The sequence below is a fragment of the Desmodus rotundus genome, chromosome 5 (genome assembly GCF_022682495.2).
Source record: "Desmodus rotundus isolate HL8 chromosome 5, HLdesRot8A.1, whole genome shotgun sequence".
Lineage (NCBI taxonomy): Eukaryota > Metazoa > Chordata > Mammalia > Chiroptera > Phyllostomidae > Desmodus > Desmodus rotundus.
In genome coordinates, this window is record NC_071391.1 from 70,813,415 (window position 1) to 70,835,649 (window position 22,235).

Sequence of the window (22,235 nt, forward strand, 5' to 3'; positions counted from 1 at the left end):
ATACGGTAAGTTGTAGGTGAATTATTGCCCCTAAAGGTATCATTAGGCCCTTCTCTCTCTCTTTCCTTTTTTTCTGCCCACCCCCACCTTCCCCTGTGCTGGCTGCACTATGGGAACTCCACAGCCTGAGCTCATGTCTCTCCCAAGCGAAAAAGAAGGACATCCTCTTGCTCTAGTGCCCCTCTTACAGGATTGACTTATAACTGTGGCTGCACAGGTCCCCATGATCCCATCCCAGGAAGGCCGTTCTCCGCTGGAACAGAGAATCACATACCAGCACTACACCTGCTGCTTGAGGGGAGGTGGGGTGCAGGTGTGTGGAAGAGGACAAGGCCAGGGCTGAGAGGGAAGGAGTGAGTGGTGGGGCAATTTCCCAGGTTAAAACTGGCTAAATAAAATAAGAGCCAGAGGACAAAATCAGCAGTTAGCTACCAAGGCCCGAACATTTATTCTTATTGTAGGATGTATAACTACATTCAATATTGCATTTACACATGGTGTAAATTCAGGTGAAACCACTGGTTATTAAAATCTCCTGAGCAATTCAATCCACATTTTATTAACCCGAGTAGAATTCACTATTTCTCTAACACTGACCAGAAGACTGTTCAGCATTGACTTCCTCTATTCATTTCTTCAAAAAAATTTTTTAATGAATTGATGATACAATAATGAGGAAAACTGTCCTCATGAAGCCTATAATCGCTTGGAGAAGGTAGCCAAGTAAAACAACAATGGCAAAGCAGGTGGCAAGTATTGTAAAAAAGCGACCTATCTCCATATTGTTGTATCCAGGGACAAAAAGATAAAGCAAAAGTTTAATCAATCTCCTTTATGACCATCAGTTTTCTTTGTTCACTTGACCAGCTGTGTCTCTGAATTATGATGCCGATTGGCAGAAAGGATGTTTTTGCTGATGTAATCTCAGTGTTGCGCGGCCTTCCAGAAGAAAAGGTATCCACTTGCTTGGAGCATTCAGTTTGAAGCCCAGCAAAGACTCACAGATGTAACATCACAGACACTGAAATAAATCAGCACCTCCAGAGCACAGAAACCAACAGGTTACTTCGGGTGAAATGAGTGGCTTCTATCAGTGTCTGGGTCTGTAAAGAATAAGAAAGGAGAAAGCGAGGAGATTGTCAGTATCTTGATTCCCACACCATTGGATCCCTTATGTCACCCATACTTCTGACTTCGGCCCTTAGTTTCACTTATTTTTTTCAGGTTCATGTGTTGAACGATCATGATCCCACAGAGTGTATGACCTCTCGGGGGTCATCTTTGCCGGGGACATTCTTTTCTCTATCTGCAGGGACATGGCATACTACTCGTCCTTCAGAATCCGCAGCGGGTGAGAAGCTTTGGGCGATACACTTTCCTCAGGCAGAGAGCAACAATGCTTTATGTTACTTGTTTCTCCAGCCTCCGTCACATATGTCAGGTTCTTTCAGTCCTGAGTGACGGCCGTGGTCACTGAGTGACAAAGCTTACCAGAATTCTAATCTACGCTATTCACCTGTTCTTCTTTAAAATTTTCCTGTTGCTCATTAGAAGTTTAGTGTCTATTGTCAAGTAGCACACTGTATTTACACTGAGCTAAGGAACACGCACAAAACTGCTCTGGATTGTTTTGTTATCCCTTCTGCCAGAAACACAGATGTGCTGCACTCAGGTGCTCTGAGAGGCAATGAGTTTCATTGTAATTGCTGGCCCACACTGTGGCCCCAGCTGGTCTGACGTTTTAATTTCTGTCTCTTTTTTGATTTTCATTATCCTGGGGGCGAAGGTATAAACGTGTCTGGAATCACAATCTGTGAAAGATTAGTACAATTTTGGAACAGGGCCAGGACCATTCAGTGCTTAGGATGGATTTTTGGAGCCTCTCCAAATGTATGGCTTGTCCATTTGTGCCATGTGGCCAGACTTGAGTCTAGAATAGACAGCGAAAACAAAATTATGCTTACTGCAGCCTAGTTGTTCAATGGAAAGGAACTGAGGTGAATGGTCGGGAGAGAGTTGCTTCTGTGCTTTGGAGGGCTGGTTCCACAGAGGAATGCTTCCTGGTATGGTAAGGCTTGAGGATGCTTAGGAAGCAGTTACTATATAAATAGAAAAGATGACTTACAGGGAAAATGATGGCTAAGACTGAAAAGGCTCTGGCTTTGGATAAGTGTTCTATCTACTGACAACGAAAGTCTTCTACATATGAATAAAAGATTGGCATTCTGGTTCAGCTTGGGCTGGCATCCCAGCTCCACTATTTATCAGCTGTAAGACTTGGAGAAAATCAGCAATACTGTGAAGCTGAGGTTAAATGATGTAATACATGTAGAATGTTTAGCATCGTGCCTGACACTAGAAAGTCTTCTGTCAAGCTTTAGAAGAAGACAATCTCAAATGTTATCTATCACCCAATGGCTTATAAAGTTTTTGAGGTTTCAAATTACCTTGGAAATTTAATGGAAACTCTGGGTCCTTGCTCCTCAAGGAAAAAAAATGCACATACACAAAATTTTTGTGCACTGTTTCAGGGAATTCAAAGATACAAGGCTGTACAGTCATAGACTTCGGTTTAATATTTTTTGTTCTCTGGCTAGGCTCCCAAAAGAGAGAATAAAGTCTTCAGTTTTATTTATTTACAGTTTTTGATCATTTATAATCATAGTCTTATAACTTTGTAGATTTGGTAGGGATTTTTAATCTAATGCAAACCTCCTCTCCTCTGTTTTTTTTTGGAATAACATATTAAGACCTAAGAAAACAGTTGGCATTTCAGACAAACAGGAAACTGTATCAATTTAACATTTCTATAATTTAAAAATAAATTTTCTCTTTATCAACTACCTTCATTTTTAAGATAGTCCTTAAAACTACATTTCTACTTTGCCTAATCCTGTTCTCTAAAATACATTTGCAGCCCTCAGAAGCTCATGTCCATTCAAGCCCTGTAATGGATACAATGGTCATTTTTTCTGTTTTTTAATTAGCTTATTCAAAACTAGTCCGCAGCATCCGTTTGACACTGTGCTATTTAATGGCGAAGAGCCTTGTTGAAACACAGTACTAGAATAAGAACTTCATCAGGTCGCAATTGAAACAGACAGACTTAATGAGCACCTGCAACCGGACAGGCTCCGTTCTACCCACGTGGGTACGGGAACGAGTGCAGCTCCTGCAGAGCTGGGTGCCCTCGTGAAGCTGACAGTCTAAGGACGAAAACGATCGTTTCCTTTGGAAGTCTATGGCTGGGGCTGACATTCTGTTCATGAACTGGGCCAGAGGTAACCTAGAAGTTTCCCACCACGCGAATGTCGCCAATGCCTCCATTACCATTCCTCAAGGACATTTGCCCTCCTTTCCTTAAGCAATAGCTGACTCAGCCAGCCTGGGTCTGGGAAAAATCCTACCCATACTGTCCCGCTGGCAGGAGCAAGAACTACATCAAGTGGCAAACAGGCCATGTTACAGATAAGGCTTTTTCCTGCAAAAAAATATTTTTTAAGCACTTCTACCTTGCTTCCAGGATATTTGGGGTGACTTTTGAGGAGAATAAGAAGAGCAAAGGTCCTTGGTTTTAGCAGTTTGTTATAGTTAGAAGGTAGCAGAGAGTAGGGCTGATAATGTGGAAAAGCAGCAGATTGGTGAACAGGATGGGAGGTAGGAACATGGAAAAGTGGAATTGGAATTAGGTAAGTGACAGGACCAAAGTCAAGAGGCAGTAAAAGGATCTGAAATCATGTAATCTTACTGATCCAGAGCCCAGAAGCAGATTCAGCCACACAAAGTCAGTGTGGCCAACCTGCCATTGGGATCCATGGGCTCTGAGGAATTCACCTGATCTCACTCCAGAGTAAGGCTGGATGATGTTGCTGAAGCCTTGAAGGCAAAGGGCAAAGAGACCAGACCAGAGGCGGTGCTGAACTGGCTCAGGAGCTGGCAGCTTGGGCTCACCTCAGGTTGTTGCCCTATGTAGGGGAGCAGATGGCTGGTCTTCATTCAGAGCTGCTTCAGGCAGCAGCTATGGTAGCAGCCCACCCAAGCAGGCACTTCTTTGCTTTTTCTACCTAGAAAAATCTTACCCCTCATGTTACCCTCCACATCTAGAACCTTATCTTTTTTGCTAAATACACTCCTTAGTTCTTTGAAAAGGGGAAGAAACTTTTCTTGATGCTCTCAGGAGGATCCAGCTCAACACCTTGCTTCAGCCCGTTTACCTGTGATATCACTGCACAGTGGGCTAAGAATGATAGTGAAACAGCAAAAACTAATGCTCATGACATCTGAAGAACGTGAAATCAGTGTAAATGAGTTACGTCGTTTGCTCAAGATTGCAAAATCATTTACTTATGTACTGGTAATGCAATGACCTTTTCCACGTGCATTCTTACTTTGTAAGCCATGATATTTTTGGCAGATGAATTGCTTATCTCCTCTCCCAGTGAATGCTTTGATAGACAACAGTATAAATATCCTGTGGCCTGGTTCCTTGGTTTTATAAACAACCAGGAAATAAATAAGGCATTTTGCCCAATGACCAGGGAAGACTCACAAATAGGCTTCTATAAACAGAAGGCAATCATAAAGGCAAGGATGATAGAACGTGTGGCTTGGTCCATGCTCTATATATCCTGCCCATCCACCAACCAGCCCATCCACCGACCCTCTTAGCCTAGACCTGTATTTTAAAAACCAGACCTATTTATAATATGGTTAGGTTCTTGCTTGAATCATACAGAACAGATCAGGTATATTATCTTTCATGATTCTGTTACATCATGGAAGGTAGTCGCCTCTAGCAGAGTAAAACTAGGACTCATCAGTTATTGGCTAGTAAGCAAAGGTCTGGAACTATTCCAAGGCCCTCTACACCTCAGAAGTTCAGCTCTTCAATGGAAATATTATTTCCTTTTAATTAACTGGCAAACTGCAATTCTTCAGTTAAAAGCTTGCAGAATGATTATGGCATACTATCTCTAGCATAGAAAAAAAAGAAATTCTTGTGAGCTAGACTCATAAAAGTACATATTCATATGTGTGTGTGTGTGCATTGCGCACACACACCTACATACATGTCCAAGTCCATATTCTAGAGAAGATTGCCTTTCTTCATCTCTAGAGAGGTTAGAATGAGGGATTCACTGTTGTCATTTAATTTATCCAAGCACTTAGGTCCTTCATTACTCAACAGTATCTTTGACACAGAGTTCTCTATCTAGAACGTGATTGAATAGACTAATAGAAGACAAAAACGCACCTTTACACACAAATACAATAACGAGGCTTGATGATAAAGCATGCACGTCAACAAGTACGTGAGGCCCTTTTAAATCAAACCAACAGTGGTAAATAGCATAAGGGAACCCAAAACACTAAAATTCAAGTGAATTTCAATTGCTATTGAAAAAATATATTATTGCTGTGTGAAACCTTAGAGAAATAATAACAGCTAACTTTTATTGCATTCTCATAGGAGGGACACTGTTCTAAGCACTATGTATTACTCTTTCATTTAATCCTCAAAAAAAACCCTATAAAGAATGTACTAAAAAATGAAATTTAAAGACTTTTGAACAATGACTAGATTATACAATATCACCAGAGAAAACAGATTTTCACGTTCACCCTTACAGAACTCTTAGGAAATACATTTCAGGTCACCGCTAAAGTAACAACTTGTATAAACTGTTTCCATTTGCTTCTGTTCCTCAGTTCTAGTTCCCCCTAAACATGAGAATCTCTAGATGTTCATATTTTCTCAGAGAAACAGAAAATGCAAAGGGGCAGGTTGTGTATATACAGAAAGAACAGTAGAGTTATCTCATCAGCAGCAAGTCCAGCGCCACCTGAACCCTTCTAGTATTATTGCCCAGGGAGAAGCATCATTTCTTTTTCTCGACCACACAGTTTTCAAAGATCTGGCGAAGATGATCCTCACTGGTAAGGTGAAGTACCCCTTTATTTTCCAAACTTGTAACAAATCCTAGGAAGTATTTTACCTATAAGAGAACAGGTTCAAGGGTTGCTAAGCTCAAAATAAGCCCAATATAAATAAGTGAGGGAGGGAGGGAGAGAGAGACAGACAGAGAGACAGTGAGACACAGAGAGAACATGACTTATAAAGGGAAGAAAGACCAGTGTTCCTGCAGAGACAAGGCAAGAGAGGCACAGAAATGAATAGAAACCAACAAAGTCAAGATCTATAATGGTTAGTTAGCTGAGATGAGTTCCTCTATGGCTAGTGACTGGCTCTACAGAAACGGATCAGTTGTTTAGGCACATTTCAGATCTGATAAGTTAAGTCAAATTAAAATTTTATGTACGTTTATGTTTCTAAAACAAAATGACCTCCTCATATATGCCTGGTCCCCTTAATATCCCATTAAGACCACCATAATGATCTTTAACCTGCAAACGACACAGTCACCCTCATTCACCCTATCATTTTTTGACTACTTGGTTCTTGGAAACTTTTAAGGAAGCTTAATTTTGATTTGTCATTATTTTAGAAAATATTTTTGGCCCTGGCTAATGTGGCTCAGTGGATTGAGTGCCGGCCTATGAATCAAACGGTTGCCAATTCAATTCCCAGTCAGGGCACATATCTGGGTTCTGGACCAGGTCCCCATTTGGGGGCACATGAAAAGCAACCACACATTGATGTTTCTCTCTTTATCTCCCTCCCTTCCACACTCTATAAAATAAATAAATAAAATCTTTTAAAAAAACGTGAAAAAAGAAAATACTTCTGGTTCAAAACCCCTAGAAAATCATTAAACTGGGCCAGCAGGTATTAAGTTTGAATGAAGGATAAAAAATAGAATGGGAGAAAGTTTTGTCTCTAGAGTTTTCTTCAGAGGCAGTTGCTAGTGTAAACATATTTGAATCACTTTGACGTTAAACCTGGAGAGGAAAAGCAGTTTGGGTAATAGATTACCAATCTCCACTCTCCAACTCGGAATACAGAACTGTTCTAAAACGTTTGGGCTTTTTGCAGAGCAAAGTTTCTTAATGAAACATAGGCTATAAGAATTTTTTATGAACAAAAACTAAAATGGGATTTTTCTGGCTCAGTGAGTTCTAGTTTTTTCTTTTAGAATGTCTGACTTTCACATCCATTTACTAATGAGAACTAAGACTGATATATTTGTAAGTGCTTGCTGTGGAAATGAAGATTGCTTCAGTCTGTCTCTTTTGGTCAAAAGAAACAGAGGCACACTCAGATTACTTCACAAAATTAGCAGTGAGAGAATATTAGATTGGGGGAGGGGGCGGGAGTGGTTACAAGAATGCACAGCAAGGATTGGAACGGGAAACCCACCAAGGTTGAAGGCAGCTCTAAACACCAGTGTCACAGTGTCTGCTTTTTCTCTGTGCATGCCCCATCTCCTTTCCCCAGCAGCTTCCTCAACCTTTCCTCTCTATCTGCTCCGCTCCTTCGTAGTTTGAGCTTGCATATGGTTCATGGCATCCTCTCACAATCTGACTTTGCTGCCAACTGGCTTAGTGTGTTAGTTTCCCGCTGCCAAGTTTCCAAGAAAGGCATTTGATTAGCCCAGATTATCATTTAAAGTTACATTTTAAGTAGTTCATACAGATGGCTGGCCAGGTTCTAGAATAACCATCTTCAAAGTCAAGTGTCTACACCTTAGTCCACTCATCTGAAACAAGGGCAAACACACAGCATAGAGTCTGATTATTTAGAACGAGGCCACGAGTAGAAAGATCTCTTTAGAGGAGAAATATGGATGGGACACACTGAGATAAATATATCTAGGTTGCTGGTAGATTATGTGGAAACCAGTTTATTCATCTCTCTTTTTAAAAAATTTTTTGTTTTTATTTTTGATTTTAGAAAGAGGGGAAGTGAGGGAGGAAGAGAGGGAGAGAAATATTGATGTGAGAGAGAAACATCGACTGGCTGCCTTCCGCAGACCTTTCAGTTTGCATGACGATGCCCAACCAACTGAGGAACGCAGGCCGGGGGCCCAGCTCCTTTCTTAGAGGAGCTCATCTCAGCTAATCACAATAGATCTGGATGATCCTTGATACAGCATGTGAGAGAGAGTAGCAGCAGCACCTTTTCTCCTCTCCACTTTTCCTTAATTTTATCAACTTTATCTCCATTACATCCACCATGTTATGACTAACCAAGTGCCTAGCAATCTTTAGGTTTATGTATCAAAACATTTGAAATTTCAACTTAGAGAACCAACAAACGTATTTTTCTCATCCTAGAATCACTCAATTGTTGTATTTTAGTAACATGTCCACGGACAATAAAATGTTAGGATAGGGAATATGGATACTTCTTTGCCAAACCCCATAACATTTATTTCAATAAGAATGCAAATAAAACAAGTGCCTATTTATACATATTTGGTGCAGGCTTGTGGCCTGACAGTTTGGTAACCTGATACAGAGAACGAGTTCAAAGAATATTTACAATAATGACCTACTATATCATGCCAAGGCAGGACTGCAGAACAGTGTAAACGCTGGCATCAAGCAAATCTGGACTCAAATCACAGCTCTGTTTTGTAATAAATGTGTGATCTGACCAAATTTGTAATCCATATAAATCATTTGTAAAATGGAGATAATAATCACTTTATAGGGTTTTATAAATATTAGCAAGATAATGTATATTGATTATTGCAAAATGACTGGCACATAGCAAGCGCTCAGTATATGGCAGTAGTTGCTTCTGTTAGAACACCTATTGTGATTATAATATTACCGTGGGTGTTACGAGGACTAGAGAATATACAGATATGAGGGTTATCTTCAAATAATTTACATTCTTGAGAGAGATAATATAAGTGTACACATTATAAATGGTACATGTGTGCAACTTGCACATACACAAGTGGGACTAGCAAAGCGGAGAACTAAGGGAGATTGGTAAGAGTGAAATAATGATGTTAAGTGATATTCTTTAACCAGGAAGTACTTTTAATATTCTCTAAAAATGCTGGTGGATAGTACCTCTTAGAAAAGAAAGGAGGGATTGTTTCTAGCATAAAAGTGTATCTATTGCAATATAAAAAGCCAGGATTCTTAGGAATTTCATAACTGGGGCATGAACTATATTTAAAGGGGGAATTGAAACACTGGGAGTTGCAAATGGAAAGGACCTAGTCAATGGAGTAAGTGGAAGTCACTGTCCGAAATTAGGGGATAGCCCATCTAGGTTTATATTTCACTTCCTTAGAAAAGCCTAGACTGGGCTAAATTTCCCTATTGTACATTCCCTTCCTGTGTTTTCCCTCCATGTTAGCATTACTGGTTTAAAGTCCATCTTCTGTGCTAGGTTATAAGTTCTGGAAGAGCCTGACTCTCAGTCCATCACTTTGTCTCCATGACCAGCCAAGTGCTTGACACATGCTATGCACTCCACAAAGATTTGTACTCCACAAAGTGAATGAATGCATGAATGCTAGAATGAATTAAGTAATGAACATGGAATTAGTAGGTGATTTTATCATATACTGTCTGTATTACTCTCTAATATTTATACGGGTTAATCCTTCTTCCTGTTGACTTGTAAATTGCATTGATGCACAGCAAACATTCTGCATCAAAGTTCCATCACTACTACAAAGAGGCGCTCGGTTATAGGCAATAAATGCTCAAAAGATCTTTCTGAGCTCTTTGCTAATAATCCTTTTTACCCTCTAGTCCCCATTTTTTTATTTAGCTACTACCAATGCAGAGATTATACCTCAATCTCACTATTAGATTATAAACCGTCTTTTGTTATTTTTGTCACCAGGACTCACTACTTGGTAAGTGTCCAATAAATAAATGAGTCAATAAAAGAATATCTGGACAGTATATATTTCAAAGCATATCCTTCCAAATTTGGAGCCTTCCAGAATCTCACAAATTGCTGTTGTGATTCCAAGGTTGCAATTCATGTAGGAATGAATTATTCCAGGCCAACTTTTTATCTTTGAAATTGCTGTCTTTGTTATTGTCACACCCATAAATGCTGAAAGTTCCTTCTTACTAACAAGACACATTTTACATGTGCATGAAAATAATTTTACAATTCTAAGACAATTTGGGAACTTTCATTGGTAAAAATAATGTGTTCACTTGCTTTTTACTTAGCAAACTTTAATACATCCAGCAAGTTTTTGAGCACCTCTTGGATTCCAGGTACTTGAAATACTCAGGTGAATAAGATAAGTCCCTGAAGGTTCTCTGAGTCTATATGTACCATAGTCACATTGAAGGGTTTGAAGTAGACTGTTTTAAGGGCCCCTTCAATCTCACTTCAGTCCTATGTGTTGATTTCCTGCAAATTCCTCCTGATAGAACACTATTCCATCTAAATTCTCAGTCTACAAACTGCAACTCCTCTCTACTCCCTTAACTCGATCCTACTTCCCAACTTTCTTACTCTCATACGGATATTTCATTTTATTCATCCACTTTCCTTTGAACACCTAGACAGCCAGCATATGACCTTTCTTTTCTTTAACATATATGAAATATTTTGGTCTCAGTTTCCTCATCTCAAAAAGAAGGATATTGAGAATTTGGGAGAGTGGGTTTGAACCAGCAAGGAGATAAACAGGATAAATGACCCCTGAGGGAACAAAGGAAAACCAATACAACTTTGGGGAATTTTGAAGAGTACAGGGGCTTTTTCTTCTCCCTGCCTACGTAAAGATATTCTCCTACCTACCCTACATCCTACTCATGCTAGAGTCTCATAAAAATACTAAGACAAAACAAATGCACAGAATTTTAAAATTGGAAAGATCTTTGCAATTCTCTACTCACACATAGGATGACCACAAATTTAATGAAGTTTAAACTTTAGAGCCCATCACTAGCATTGGTGCCTCCAAGGCCTGAGCAATGTGTTCATGTGGTCATTTTTTATTACATTTCAAAAGTAAGATATTTTAACCATTATTGGTAAAGACCACAGTTTCTCTGCCCTCCAATTCACCTTTTTTAAACTCTCTTTCATGCTGGATAACTGGGGGAAGCTATGGGACAGTTGAGATGAAGATACTTTTAGCTTGAGTTTAGTGACTTATATGTATGTATGCGGGTCAGCCATTTCCGTGTGCGGTTGTTATTTCAAGTTGTCCCAAAACAAGAATGGGTTGTAGGGTTAGGCCCACTGCCCGCCAGGCCAATTCACCAGCAGCCTGTCATAAGGAGGTAGGGTTACAGGCTGTTTCATGACGGTTGTGTGTCCTGGGGCGCTCAGCACTGGATGGGTGTGCTTGGGGAGAGGTCAGATAATCATCTTATTCTTTCCGTAGAAGATAATATTTCAACATCATTGTCATATGGAGAGGAAATCAGACTATAAAGCCCCAAAGCTGTAGGGAAAATGTAATAGGGGGTTTTGTCAGATAATTAATAAACATTAATAAATGTTTTATTTATTTATTAATTATCCGAGCAGCAAGGAGGTAGGCAGAGTTCTCTCAGTAAAGGAAATGCTCACTTGAGGACTGAAAAACTAAAACAATATTTATTTATTTGGATTTTGGTGGTGTTTATGGTACTTTCAATTTTTAATAAGTTATTGTGATTTTGCTGCTCCTTTTAAATAAGCACTGGATTCACTTTCATAACTAGTATTGCATGTCTAGTTTTATATTTTTTCTTAAAGAAGGAAACATTTTTTGAGGGCTTACAATGTTCGAGTCACTTCGTTGAGAACTATAGTATATTATCTTATTTGATTTTTATAAGCACCCTTTAAGACAGGTAGCATTATTACTCCATTTTACGGATGAGAAAACAAAAGTGTAGAGAAATTCAATTACCCAAGGTCACATATCTAGCACAGGGTAGTCAGTACTCAAATGCATGTCTGACTCCAAAGTCAGGGCTCTTTGCGTCTACATGATAATGCCCATCATTGGTAACACCCTCAATGTTCTTCCACTATTGCCACACTCCTTGTGGTCCCTTTTTCTTAGAAATACAACTAGAATGGAAATGTGGACAGAATTAGAATAAGGAGTGGGGCTAGCAGCATAAAGAACATAGTAGTTCTTTTTTAGGTGGTATTATGTACACATACACGCAGACATGTGTGTGCCAGGGTGCCTAGCTCTATACATCATGATATTCCTTGCATCTGACCCCTGTCCTCAACCTTTGCTGTAGCCTAAAGATTACAAGTTTATTTTTAATTAATATTCTATATTAAAGTTAAGTTGATAACCAACAGATCAGTAATTTAGATGCTGGAGAAAGTTTATAGTGGTAGCAAATCCCTACAAAGGTCAAGAAGATAATGTAAATAAAGTGGCAAAATGGAACCCCCAGGGAATGACAGAAAATTTGGTAAACTAGAAAGTACTTTCCAAACTCAAATAGCAGGTACTAGGCCCCAATAGATGGTTGCTATGTGGCAGTATGAATCTGCTGTGACCAGATCTCACAATTTTTCAAGAAAAATTAGAAACCTAGACTTTTGGTGTAAAATCTCCTAACTTGTAAACATTTTTAAGTAATTCAATTTTTTTAAGGCATTTTGAGGCTAACATTGCGCTGGCCAAACAACAAACCCCACATCTGTAAGCCTGTCATTCATAGTCTGCTTAATGTGGGGTTAAACGTAGGAAGCTCTGAAATGAGAAGTTAAAAGAGAAGACTAACAGAAACTTGGATCTTGGCAGATAATTTGTTCTTTGAAAAATGGGCTTTGGTGAGATTTTTTTTTTTTTTTTTGGTGGAGGCGAGAGATTAAGGGGGGTAGGATGGGAATGGGCACCCAAACAGAGGCCTTCTTCAATTAGATCCTCTTTATTTCTCCTTTGGAGTACTGTTGGTATTGGGCGCTAGGAAAAAAATAGCAGGATTCTAATTAACAGCACAAAGGGAGCAATCAATTTACAATTGTGTGAAGTGCAAATTCCTTTGTGCACAAAACAAATAACAGTATTTGTAAATTTGTAAATAATGTAGCACTTTGCCTGCGGTCCAAATGCTTTGGGTGCCCCCGGAGGCAGAAAAAGAAGTCTGAGGAGGCAAAATGTTAGAAAATGACCTATTGTCTCAAGAAATGGAATTTAAAAAATATCTTTAGTAATTGATTTTTTTTTTCAATTGAATCATTTACGAACTATAAAGGGGCCCAGTTCTTAGGTCAGTAGAATGAAGATATGCAGAGAAGTAAACAATTTAAAGTCCAAAAGTCAAAGCTGTTACTAACAGGATAACTGCTTTGAAAAGTGCTGAACATAAAAATTTGCCCCCAACCCTTGGTTTGTGGCAAGAACCTTCATTTTACAAAGGAGATAACAAGCCTAAACCATAATAATTTATTGTAATCAATGTCAGAGAAGGAATTGGTGACAGAAAATAACATAAATCCAATCTCTCTGCTCCACAAACATTCAATTCACAAATATTGGGTCCTTTTTATAAGATCCTGTGGCTATTATTAGAGATTCAAAAGAGATGCCCTGGGAGAATATATGGTGTATTCAGGAAAGTAAGAGCAAAAACTCATTATTTTCTCCAAGGCTTTTTAAGCATTTCTCTGTGGGTTGAATTAAGAGTTTAGAATACAGAGTGCATGTAACTTTTCCCCTGTCCTCAAGGGGTTCACAGTCTGAGAAAAAAAATAGAATTTAAAGCAATCATTTTAATGCTGAGCTTGATGCTAAAGAAGAGGTATGAGAGAGCTACCCTGGACAATTTGACAAGCGCTTGACTCTTCCAGGAGATCTTTCAATAGGAGAAGAAATCACCAGGCAGAAGACATTAGAAGAGGTAAGTGGACTATTGGTGGGCCTTATGCAGGAGAATGACAGATCAAATTTGTGCTCTCAAATGTCCCCTGAGTGTTCTTATTCATCGTGAGATGAGTGCAAATTGGCTAAACTTTTCCATGAAATATTTTAGCAAATTATATCAAGAGCTTTAAACCATATTCATATCCTTTCAATTAGAAATTCCATGTCTAGGAATCAGAGATGCTGCCAGAAACTTATGTATGAGGAAACTTATCAAAGCATTATTTATAACCATAAAAAACTGGAAGCAACCTACATGTTCAATGGTTAAATAAGTTTGGTATATCCACGCCATGCAATTTTATGAACTACATGGAAAAAAAATTTTTAGACTATTTCAAGACAAGTAAAATAGATTAAAAAATATGATGTAAACTGCTTAATGGAATATTATCCTAAGCTTGTAATAAAAATTTAAAAGTAGTTCTCAACATTGGTTGCAATTTACACCCATATCTCACATTTGTAAAGTTCTTTGTTGTTTAGACATAGCAGACAACAAGAGGGGGTGGGGTTTCCCTTTGGTCTGTGTGAAATCAAGAGCATTGACTTTTGTTTCCTTCTCTCTTAATGGTATGAGGAATAGAATAGAGTGAAAAAAATCAAATGGAGTTACTCTGGCCAAGCCACTGAATTATTAAAATCAAGTAGGTGGAGGTATGAGGAAAGAATTCTATTCTTGTTCCAACTGGCCTGGGAACTTAAACTTCCGAATTGTCCAGTGCTGCATCAATGCCTGGATATGCATCAAAGCTTCAGATAATCCTCTGATACCCCGTGAAGGACTAAGGAAAGAATGTTCCTGTATCCAGACCACCAGCCATCAGAAGATTACCATTTTGGGCCAGGCCATTGCAGGACTGATTCTTCTCCAGAACGTACTTTTCACTTATAAAAAACCCTCAGCTTTCCTTTCTTCGCTGGAAAACTATGGGCATTCCCTTGTTGTGTTTCTAGTTTGTAAACCCTAAGACCCTTGAATAAATCTTTAGCATTTATTTCTAGAAAAGCCTCCAGACATTTTTTCAGTTATTTTGACATATATGGTATTGGTGTCACGGAATTTGAAGAACGCTCTGCTTCAGTTCCTTAGACTGGAGTAAGGTAATTGCTGAAGACCTCTGTGCTCCGTTCCCCTGTGGCTCTGGGATTTCAATGGTGAGTTCTCTCAGTTCCAACCTCTCTGCTTCATTGAGATTCAGAGCTTTTGTTCTTGGGTCCTCTGATACTGGTTTTTGCAATGGGGTGCCTTGTCCCCCGCCTATGGCGGGGCAACCCCATTCTGGAATGCCAGCTGAGTTTATGGTCCATCCTCTGTTAAGTATTTCTAGATGGACTTCTGATATGAATGACAATTTGAAACTACAGTGACCACTCTGGGGATTTTTCAATATTGCAAAAGGAGTATACTTATGTGCACAATTAGAGCATCTTAGAAATGTGAAACAAGATGAATGAAAAAACATTTTTCTATTGGTACTTAGAGGCTTCTAAGAAATTCAATGATTCAAAAACAGCCTCAACTGCTCTTCTGTGTCTTTGTCCAGCCATGACATCTTTCAGGGGAACTTATCTTTAGCATAGGATCTTCACCCTTTAGTTGGGAACTCTAGCTAGTTATATACACAAACATTTTGGTCCCTTCTCTTGTGCCTTTTTCATAACATCGACCAACTTAGCCAAAATAATTTAAAACTCTAAAGGCCATTCAGGGAAACCTTTAAGTCTGCACCTCAAGGGCCCTCCTTAAAGAGAGAATTCCAAACCTCTTGGGGACAACAGAATGCATTCTTTTCATTGACATGCACAGATTCTAAAAGACAAATTGACTATCCAAATAGTTTTAAAAGAACCCGAAAAGAAACTTTGGTCACCTGAGCAGATGTTTTAAAGTGTCTTACTATTTTCCCCTCCCGAAATCTGGTATTTCAAAAAATTTAATATCTCTATGATCACAAGTTTGGCAAAATTAGAAAATAAAAATTCAAAGTCTAATAGGAATTTTTTTTAAAGCCTCCTCCCTTAAGATAAAATAAAACTATGCACCAGAGGGAAAGAAGCAAATTAGGAGAATGTAGTTGGATGAGTAGATCTCAAAACTGGATGGTTGTGAAGTTACAATCCAATGGTTTGCAGGAGTTAAGAGCAAGTGTCATAATCTTACGAATCTTTGTAAAACCAGAAATGCAACTCTTGAAGCAGCTCAAAGCCCGTCTATCTTTACCATCCTCAATTCCTCATCCTGATGGAAAAACAAATAAAAAACAAGGGCTTTTTAAAGCACAAACTACTGATCTGGCTCCAAGACTATTTGTCAAGGGTAAATGCAAATCTTAATTGTCTTCGCCACAAGTATTAATAAGAAAAAGTTCTAACCATCTGAATGAATAAACTTAACTGTTATAAATCAGTGAGTTTTGCCTTATCGTGCCTATCTCAGGGTTGAAAGGTTAAAAAATCTATGGAAAGGGAGGGGGAGAAGGGCATGGGGGGATAAATGGTGATGGGCGGAGACCTGACTTGGGGTAGTGAACATACAACACAGTGTACAGAAGATCTGCTGTAGAAGTGTGCACCTGAAACCTGTACAATCTTGTTAACCAGTGTCACCCCAATAAATTTAATTTAAAAAAATTAAAAAACCAAATCAGGTATCTGTTTGCATGTTTGTGTGTTCATGTGTATTGTGTGCTACCTTCTACTTTCAGATAATACCGCTAATTTGTAAAGCTATTTAATTGGCTTACGGGGACTAAGTGCTTGTATATAAGTTCTCAAAAGTATAATATAAACCAATCTACATGCTTTTTAGAATCACTTAATCTGAGAAAATGTTTTATAGTAAAACTGGTCTGAGCTTGGTTTGGTTAAATAAGAATGTCTTTAGAGTTATGAGAATGAAGTATAATATTTTTATTTTACCTGGGATTACAAAAGAAGTTCATATTATCTGTATTACAAAATTTGTCAGCAGGAAAGTAGCTCGTGATAACAATTAGTCGATTACTATAATTGTCTGATATCTCATGGAGTTTTCATGGTTAATCCAAACATAACTATTAAGAACTCATATGCAAATAGTTGTAAGATAAAAAGTTTTTTAGATGAAATGTTTTAACAATAATTAACTGTTATATATACTTAAAATAGTTTCCCCAAATCTTTCACCAGCTTGGAACTTTAGAATTTTGCCAACTTAAGTTAAATAATAATTTATTCAATATCATTTCCAAATAAGATAAAATACTGAAACATTAATTGTTGTGTTAAGTAAATCTATGTTTTTCTACTATCAACTTCTTATTACAGAAAAACTATATGATAAATTTGGATCTGTTAATATGTTTTTTGTTTTGTTGAGGAAGCACATGTTTTTAAAAATTAAGAAATATATTGTCCAGTAAAATAAACTTTTTTTGTAAAGGCTATGAAATGTATTCATAAATTGGCCAACCTAAAAATGCTAAGTGCTTACTTTTTAGTTATAGTTTAAAATTAAGATCTCTAAAGGTTAGGAATGCTAATTAATATGAGAAAATAATGTATTTCCAGTAGAAGAAGGTATAAAGTTCATTTTTGAAAAAAATTAAAAGAAAATGGTTTGTTCTAAGACAAACTGCTTATATACGTTTGAGTAAGAAGAGACAAACTAAGAAGCACAAGGAAAGTTTAGAAGATTAAAAAAATTAGTTCTTGGGAAAAAAATTAATGTGCAATCAAGCTAGATAAAACTGAATTTGTTAGAAGGATTTTTAAAAAATAAGCTGTAATATCAATAGTGTACTAAAATAATTTTCTTTTGCCTGCTAAAAGGATAAAGTTTTCTTGAACGATTGGTCTGCTCCTGATAAGATATTGTAAAAAGTTTTCTGCCAAGAAAGCAAAGTTTCTATGTTTTATCAAAATAATTTTCTGTGTTTTATGTCACCTTAATCAGGTCTTGATGAGTTAAGAAAACTTAATCTTCTCCATGGTAAGACCTAACATTCTGTATTTATCTTTAAAATCTTTCATTGTTACTTTGGTCAAATAGATAGATCATTAAGTATTATTTCACAATAATACTCAGTTCCAACCTCTCCAACTGATTCTATTTAGTCAACTGTATAAACGTTAAGCCATCTTTTCTATTGTGTCTGTACAGTGTATATTATAAATGTTCCAGAACTTGTGAGAAATTTCTGGAAGTCTAATATGTCCTGGCATAAGATGTCTGTGTCAAAATTGAGGCTCATCCTAAAAGGACTGAACCTGAGTATCAAGGAAATGCCCTAGCTAACCTTCATGCAAGGACAGAGGAACAAAATCTATAAAGATTGTGGCACAGGTGGATGAAATTCATTCTTCTCAAAAATGACCCCTTAGTGCTGAATCTGTTCTCCTTGTAAGAGGACATAATTGGAAACTGGTTATATTACCAAGGCTTTGACTGAAATGTTGCATTTGAAAAAGACATGCATAGACTCAGATACAACCAGACAGCTTTAAGGAACTACAACTGTCTTGTGGAAGCCAATAAAACCCTTGGAAATATCAACCTGGTACCTTACTTACAAGATTCCCAGCAGCCTTACCAGGTGAGTAAAGCAGGTCAGTTCCTGGCAGGTGCAGGAATCTTAAGATATTTTCGGGGCATTGAGAAGAAAGGAACTCATCCAACTCTATAGGTATTGCAGGCAGAATGTGATGGCAAATCTTTGCCTGGCTTTTCTGGCCTCAGAGACCTTTCAAAATTTAATCTGAAGAGTCCTTGTGGAAATTCCAGCAAAGTAGATTTAATAGAGCTTATAAGGTTAATTATTATTTATGCTGCTCCTATGTAAGTAGAAAGCTAAGTTTATTGAAAGTAGACCTATTTTGAGCCATCTGCATTGCTGACTCCTGAAATGAGAGGCAACTGTTTAATTGAACTGACCTATTCTCAAGACTGAGCTGGTTTCCAAAACTGATATATAATAGTAATATCTCATTTGGTCCTTTCCTCATGTTTCAATCTAAAAATTAACACAACTATTGAGCTGACTATAAATTCATATGTAGCAAGCATGTTTCTAATCCATATCCCCCCCTCCAAGGGACATGATAAACCCACGGAAGCCATTGCCACCTTGGCATCAAGTGCCTTCAAAATCTTGTTTGATCTATGATGTTTCCTGAGAGAAAAATCCTGATCAAAATGGGGGAAATGAAAGTCGAGTGAAGAAATAAAGGGGAGTACTACAGTCAAACTGCTAAATTACTAAAATCAAGTAGGCTGAGGTATGAGAAAACAATTCTATTCTAGTTCTCACTAGTCTGGGAACTTAAACATTCTTGAACTTTCCAGTCCTGCATCATGCCTGTATATACATCACACTTCCAGATAACGCTCTGATTATCCCCTGAAACACTAAGGAAAGAATGGTCATGCATCCAGACCACGTGATGTCCACCATCTAGACCACCAACGATAATTATAAATGGTAATCCTTCATATGACTATCAAGGATTCGCACCAATCCAGAGGCTAAGACTGCAGGACTCATTCTTCTCAAGAATGTACTTTTTAATATAAGAACCCTCAGCTTTTCTTTCTTCTTTGGAAAACTCTGGCTAATGCTTAGTTGTTGCTTCTAGTTTATAAACCCTAAGGCCTTTGAATAAATATCAATTATTTTTAGCAAAGCTTCCAGAATCTTTTTGAGTTGGTTTGACAAGTGTGATCCAGGATTTATTTGCGAGTCACTTATTCTCTAAGTCCCATTCTCTAGTAGATATCCAGGTTAGCTAGGGAAAGAGGGAAGACCAGGTAAGGAATAGAAGAGAAGGAAAGGGTCGGGAAGCTGAAAATTACCATGAGAATGGAGAACAAGTATGATAGGCCTGAGGGTGGGAGAACCAGAAGAAAGGGTTGTTGCTGTGTATTGAGAACAAGTTACCTGATTGAAAATCTCGGGGTGAAACATAAACACTTATGGAACAGTTCAGTATAAGAAGTGTCACAAAGCAGTACATGGTTAACTGCCAATAAATGACATAATAAACAATTAACGTTATAAAAATGTGGGGGAGTTTAGTGGAGAGAAACATCGTTAGGTCACATATGTGCACGGACCATACTGGTATATCCATTAAGATATTCCTTTAAAACTTCCCTTTAGTAACCTTTGTTAGAGGATCTAATTGGATAGGGATGAACTCTCTTGGCCATTCTTTCTAGGGTATTTAGTTATTGAAGAACTTAAAGGGCTTCATTGTTAAAGGATTTATCTATCAGTAAAAGGGAATGTTATGAAAAGAGTAAGACAGAAAACAATTTGAAGTTAAAATACTACTGGAGAAATTTCAATCTCTGCAAAAAATTCACTTCATCCTTCAATTTCTTCTTTCCTTTAAAATGTATTCACATAAAATCAGCTTTACAAGACAGAACAAGTTTGGAATATAGTCCAAGAAATTTACCACTAACTGGAGACACATATGTGTTTCAGTTCTAGGAAAACTGGGCCTTGCTAATTTCTTCCTGAATTTCTTGGTTCTTTGCATTGAAGAGTATATGATTAATTTCTCCCTTTGCTGAACCTTCTTGCTTTTACAGTTTCTCCTACCTGAATTTTAAGCACCTTGGCCACACCATTGCTATTCTAGGCTATATATTCTAGTCTACATAGCATTAAGTGACCTTCAGCTATGACTAGTTTAATGGATCAACACATTTACCCAACCACAAATCTTAGACCCTTTGGGGGTTTTCCAGTCTATTTTAATCTATTTAAACCCAACGCTGGCAGATTTCAATTTCCTTTGTTTCTCATATAGACTTGATTTATGCCTGGTGATCTCTAAAAGGGATAAAGAGGAGGCAGCTGATGGAAAAAAAAATGAGATTGACAATTTTAACCACACAGTTTGGTAGCTTTGATATCCTAAACTTGCTAGCTCCTCCCTCTGTACCTTTCTGACTTTGCATCACAACACCACACTGAATCCCAAAGTACACCGGGGTAGTTGTTTAAATTAAAAATAAAAAAAATGCAAACCAGTGATACCGTTGTTTTAAATCATCAAAGATTCCTTCTGCGAATTGCAGGCCTTTAGAAATCTGCGTACACTAGAGACCTTTAAAACAGGAGAAGCCGAGAATACTGATTGTGTTCTAAAAAGCGAAAACAGGTGATGTCATAATGCACAGTCCTCCGCGGTCACAGCTAAGGCCCGGCCGGGAGTTGGAGCTCCAGTGAGCACGGAGCTCTGCGTCAGTGGGTGAAGCAAGTCATCTACGGGGCCCGAAGGCCACCGGTGAGGACCAAGCACCAATCAGACTCTCGCTCGGCGCTTGCCTTTGTTCTCACCGGGGAGAGGGTTTCGTGGCGTCCCGCGTCGGGAACCCACAGCCGACCCGCACGTGCGTTGTTGGCCCCCGAGGGAGCACAGGCACCACTTCCCCCGTCCCCCGCCCACTCCGGCCTTGTCTCCTTCCCATTTCTGTCAGCCAGAGCTTTCCCCAATTACATCTGCCTTCTCTCTCTCGAGCGTGAACGCAAAAATCCTGACTCACCATTTTTTAGCTTTGGAAGAGGCCAGGCCAGCCCAAGAGTTTTAAAAGGCTATTTGTTCTCTGAACATTCCTTTTCAAGCAGCGCTGTGCATTCAGCGTGTATCTGACAGCTGCCTCAGGAAAGACTTTTGGGTGAGAAAACAAACCTGTCTCTTTGGCCCTTTAGTGCTAGTCAAATAAAGGAACTTGCACTACTGAGAGGACTGTGAAAAGGGCTTCAGATAGAAAACCGCGACACCAGAGGTTTTGTCTCCCCCCCCCCCGCCCCGATTAATTGTGTAAATATGCCTCAAACATCCCCTACTCTCCGCCCAAACCTCAGGTAATTGGGCTTTTGCAATACGAGGCTCACGATAAATGATGCATAAAGTTCTCAAGAGCTCCCAGGACGCAAAGCCCTACGTGACTGCAGTCTTCTTTACAGCTAACATTTGGGATGAGAGAAAGCCTAACCAGTGATGTGATGGTATGAACACTTTAGTTCCCATCCCCAGCCCCCGCCACCTTCCCAACCTTTCTCAAGAAATCAGGAAATATTTATTTCACTTTTAGATCCACCAGCGAGCTCTAGCTCCCAGCAATTAATCTCATCCTCTCACCATTTCTGCAGGGACCTGGAGAGGGGGAGTGGCTTGCCTTCGGAAAGGGCTGAGCTTCCCTGTAAATTTGCATGCGACACACCCTCTTCCTCCTATTGGCGGCGCAGCGCAAACTGTATTCCCTCCCATCCCACTACCTAACTAAACCGCCGTCTCTCTTTAGTTCGGAGCCTCCGAGATAAACTTAACTTGCCCGGAGATTCAAGGCGTCCTCGGCCTCTGTGATTGGCCGGCGCAGCTCCCAACCTAGCTCTAGTTGCTCATTGGTAGCGGGCTAGCGCCCCGGGGGCGTGGCCGGAGCTGTCCGATTGGCGGGAG

The 22,235-nt window shown here is 38.8% G+C and overlaps 1 long non-coding RNA gene across 1 annotated transcript; it reads right to left on the minus strand.

Annotated features, from left to right (window-relative positions):
• Positions 1-424: 424 nt before the first annotated feature.
• Positions 425-21,515, minus strand: LOC112317561 (uncharacterized). The gene is made up of 2 exons (XR_002976126.3): positions 21,319-21,515; positions 425-1,103 (listed from the first exon to the last, which is right to left on the minus strand). It is a non-coding gene; the product is annotated as an uncharacterized lncRNA (long non-coding RNA).
• Positions 21,516-22,235: the final 720 nt, after the last annotated feature.